We start from the raw sequence: 5,305 nt of genomic DNA, 5'->3' as shown, positions 1-5,305 counted from the left end.
GTTCTTGTTTACCTTTGAAAACTTGAACAAGAGAGAAGTCACTATCTCAAACTTTAACAAGGTAATCAATTAAAGCAAAGACTCTTGAATAAATCAGTCACTATCTCAAATAGCAGTGTAATCAATGAAATCGATACGAGACTTAACTCTTTAAGTTTCAAAAAACTTGTTGTTATCGATTACGACAACTTTGTAAACGATTAAAACAAAGAGGTTTGTCTCTGAAAAAAATTTCTAACTTAGAAACTTTTCTTCACACACTATGGTGATGTATAATGCAAAACATATATCAAGTGTACTAAGATACAATAACCAAGATAACAACCAATACAAATGTCACTCAAAAGAGTTGAGCATGTAAAAGTCAAAACTTCTTTAAAGCTTCTTCAAGCTTTTCCTTGAACTTCAAGCTTTAGCCATAGGTTGTTCACCATGTTGCTCATATTGTTCCCCCTATCTCTAACAAAATTCTCTGTCGCCAACCAAGGAAAGCTATGAGAAGAAACTAATTCATACAATTCGTTCATATTTAAAAGCCAAAAACTAATTCAAAAGTCAGGAACTAAATATTTCATATTAACTTCATAAAAGGTTGCTAAAAAAGTAGCAATACAGAGCTTTTTACATAATCTTATCATATAAAACCCAAAAAGCCCTTGCACAACTATATATCAACTAAAAAAAATTCACTTATTAACTATAAGGACTAAAATGAATAAGTTTAAAAACTATAGGGACTAAGTGGATAATTAAACCTAAAGAAACATATAAAATGAGAAATTTGCAAAAGACAAGTGTAATCCAATGTATTGGATATAAACAGTGTAGCTTTGGAGAAATTACAACGTACAACAACGAAGTAGCATTATGTTTGACTCATTTTTAACACAGTAGATAAAAACTTAACTATAACACTATTTTTTTAGGCCTTGGTATTTAAAATTCATATTAGATCACAACTAATTTGAGATAAGTAGGGTGGGGGTTAAAGTTCTCCTGGCATCTATTATTTTTTTTTTAACAAAAGGTTATTTGTACAACAAATTTAATGCTGTGATGGAAAGAAATAGAGAGAAAAAACAAGTATTATATAAATTCTCTAAGTAATCTTTATTTTTATTTATAAAATTAAAATTTAAATCCCATGGTAAGAAAAATTCAATTATGTCAAGAAGATCTAACTTGGTTGAACTTGATATATGAATTATTATAAATTTCCCACTATTATCTTTAATTCTCACTTATAAAAAAAGTCAATTGTTTTTTCATGGTAAAGCAAAGCAATAAATATTGCATACAATTTTTCATAATTTCACCATAATTTTGAAGAATAGAATCAATTTTGTGTTATCCAAACACACTTACTTATTTCTTAAGGAAAGCTAAGTTTTCTCCTACTTAGACCAATTTACTGGTGACACTATTACTATACAACATGAAGGTTCTATAATTAACTTCATTGCAAAGGCAAACATAAAGGATCCTTCCTCATCTCTTATAACCCATTGAATGGAATCTATTTTGTTTTAAGTTTAGTAAAATAGCTTCATGCCTAGGATAAGTTAAATATGTTAAGATGAACATACTAGAAGCTCAAAATTGTTTAAAAAGCAAATTCTGAACAAAATAATTACTGCTTGAGTTCAAGAAAATTTGATATCTTAATTCATAGGAAAGTAGATATTTTATTATAAAATAAAATAACAGGTTAGACTTCTTTAGAATTAGCTAGGTACCTGTTGTTGCATGGGGCAATGGTGTAATCAAACTCGTTCATTGGAAGGGGGAAGTAAAGGGATACAAGCATTCTCCAGATTTCATGTAAATTAAAAAAATCTAAATATAACACCCAAAATGTTAAACCAAACCAACCAAAAAAATTCAGCAGCAAGAAATAAAGTAATAGAATTGAAATTAGCAAACTAAATGCTACACTTCACATACAGTTATTAATCAAGGATGTTTGGGTGTTCCAACCAAAAGGTTGGCCCAATAATGTCAATATGTCCTACAATAACCTTTCCATAATTTTCAGGAGTCTCTCCATTCTCCTGATGAATTAGAGCAGTGTCTACCTTGTCCCTATAAATTATTTCAGTACATGACTGGTAAATTATTGTAGTCAATAGCCAATTCCTCAATTTTCTTTTCCAACTGAGCACCCTTTAAACTATTTTGGGCTTCCCTTTTGCTTTTTCTAGATGCGACTAACTTCCAGAAACAAGATTTATAATGATTGTTGATGTGGCAATCCACTTGTCTCCATGAAAGGTAGTCCCGTAGAATCTCAGTAGATGGATTGCACACCGCTCGTCCATCAAAGGAAGAAGGGTTCTTTAACTCACTTTGTGGGAAGAAGTTTTTCCATCTCATCACATAAGTGGATGTGAAGAAAGACACAATAGCTGAAATTATTGTATTAGCTCTCCTTTGATAAAGATTAGTGGCCTTCTTAAGAATAAAGCTATACTCATCACTAACCCCATAGGCAAAGACTATATCCTCCCAAAACTTTTCTAAGACAACAACTGCACACAAATTCATCAAGTTAAGAGTTCTATCATCATTTGGCTTCACAAATTCATGTATCTCAGAAAACCTATGGAAGTGGCATCCATCTATTTAAACTACAATCCATGTAGACGACATCAATTTGCTATCAAATTCAAAGGACCTCACATACTCTGGAGTCTCATTGTTAATTTCTTCAACAAAACCACTAAGCTCCTTCAAAAAACGGTATGCTCATTCCAAAATCTCTTACTTGTTATTTTCTTGGAACACACTGTGATTATCTACCTTCTGCGCCTTTTAATTGGAGCATCATTATTTGTGTGCTTCACAATATCTTCAACGATTATCTTCAGAACATAAGACCCTTGGCGGAATATCGACTCTAGTGCATTGTAATTGACATTGAACTCATCAAATAAAAGATTATTTAGCTCACTTTTGTCAAAATCCTTGATGAAATCCCATGCTTCTTTCCCATTCATTTGTATTGGTTGTTAGATTGATTGTTGCATCTTAGTACATTTCATATTTGCTTTTCATTGTGCATCATCATAGTGTGCGTAAAGGAAATTTTCTTAGAATTTTTTTTTCAGAGGCAAAAACTCTCTATTTTAATCGATTACAACAAGCTCTGAAGCTTGAAGAGTTAAAGTCTCGTATTGGTTTAACCGATTATAGAAGTATTTTAATCGATTACTCTATTGTTTTGAGACAATGACTGATTTTTCAAGAGTCTCTGCTTTAATTGATTACTTGGTGGATGAATTGATTACTTCTCTCTTGTTTAAGTTGTTCAGAGATGAACAAGAACACCTTAATCGATTACTTAGGTCATCTAATCGATTACATTGTTTTTGATTGGTTTTCTAGGTGTTGGATGAACATTTTAATCGATTACTTGGTTGATCTAATCGATTACTTCGTTGAAATAATCAATTACCTTAAAGATTTAATCGATTACAGACGGTTATAACTACATTGTCTATGAATAACCAACCTGTGTTCACATCTAACAATTATGAAATCATTAGTGGATATTCATTACAAAAATGAGTGGTTAGTTAAGCACCATCTTAGAAAGGTGGCTTTCTAAGACAGTCTTGACCTAACCACTGTCTTATAATGTTATTTTAAAAAAAATTAATTAATTAAAAATAATAAAAACATTATTATGAAATGACAAAAACAACATTAAGAATTAGAGAGCTAGAGGTCATATTTGTTGTATTACTAGATCATACCACCACTGAATGAGCCACGAACAGGGTCATGCCACAATTTGTAGAAATCTTGTATTAGTTTCTATTTATGAGCTTGAACACACACTAAACCAACATATTTTGTCAGTTCGGGCCAGTGTTGAGATGCTACTACCAAAACCCTCAAGAACCATTGCAAAATTAAAAAAAAATCATGACAAATGGATCGTAAGCTTACAGTTCGTAATGAAGGGTTGAAGTCTTCTCCATTTTCAGGACGGTTAGCATCCGCTCCAAATTTTATACTTGGTATGTCACTAACCAATGGTATTCTACATCTTACAACATCAACCATAATGGTGTTTCTACCTCCCACCTGCATTAAGAAGAGGTCAAATGAGGATTAATTAGTAGTTGGAAACATACCAATGAAGTCAAATAATTTCAACAATATCCATAGAACAGAGATGACTACATTGGCCAACATGACATTGTATTTTAGTAACAGGATAAACTGCCAAGAATTTATCATCATTTTTGTAGGTCAAAACACTCACAACTATGCAAAAAGCTTAACTGACTATTGAAGTACAAATATATATATTACTCTTCAAATATGCATCAACTACTGACATGTGGAACCCATTACTAGGTCCACAAGGGTGGACACCATTGCATGCATTTTAGTGAACAATATGATTGTGATGAAGGCATGAAAGGAGGACATCAAGGTCAATAATGAGGAGCTCTTGTTGTCAGATTGTAATGGAATCATCACCAAATCCATTGGGTGCAAGCTTCATTAGATAGAAAAGCCTGTTGGATTAGAGCTAGATTAGGCGCTAAGCGCTCTTGGCTTTGGATGGGGTTGTTAAGCTCTTTAATTTGGAAGAAGGGGTGCCTTTATGTTGGATCGAGTGGCCTCAAAATAATTAAGAAGGGGGGGGGGTTGAATTAATTATTCCTAAACCTTTACTAATTAAAAAATTACTCTTTTAAGGATTTTACTAAATTGTTAAGAGAATGAGGAGTAGAAGAGAAACTTAACAGAAAGTAAAAGCGAAAATTAAATGCACAGCGGAAAGTAAAAGAGTAGGGAAGAAGGAAACAAACACACAAGAGTTTTATACTGGTTCGGCAACAACCCGTGCCTACATCCAGTCCCCAAGCGACCTGCGGTCCTTGAGATTTCTTTCAACCTTGTAAAAATCCTTTTACAAGCAAAGATCCACAAGGGATGTACCCTCCCTTGTTCTCTTTGAACCTAGTGGGTGTACCCTCCACTAGAACTGATCCACAAGAGATGTACCCTCTCTTATTCTCAGTCAAACCCAAGTAGATGTACCCTCTACTTGTACCACAAAGGATGTACCCTCCAATGTGTTGAGACAAAGATCTCAGGCTATTAAACCTTTGATACTTTGTGAATGGGGATACAAAAGAATTCTTAGGCGGTTAGTCCTTTGAACACTTTTGTATTAGGGAATGGGAAGAATCAAAAGAATTCTCAGACTGTGTCATTTTGAATTCTTTGACAAGGGAGAAGGGAGACACAAAAGAATTCAGACGGTTAGTCCTTTGTTCTTTTGGAA

The 5,305-nt window shown here is 33.0% G+C and overlaps 1 pseudogene; it reads right to left on the bottom strand.

Annotated features, from left to right (window-relative positions):
* Window positions 1–2,094: 2,094 nt before the first annotated feature.
* On the bottom strand, window positions 2,095–2,996 carry LOC114389933 (annotated as a pseudogene).
* Between the last annotated feature and the right edge of the window lie 2,309 nt (window positions 2,997–5,305).

Source organism: Glycine soja, chromosome 16 (assembly GCF_004193775.1).
Source record: "Glycine soja cultivar W05 chromosome 16, ASM419377v2, whole genome shotgun sequence".
Classification (NCBI taxonomy): Eukaryota; Viridiplantae; Streptophyta; class Magnoliopsida; order Fabales; family Fabaceae; genus Glycine; species Glycine soja.
This window is presented reverse-complemented; position numbering and strand designations above follow the sequence as displayed.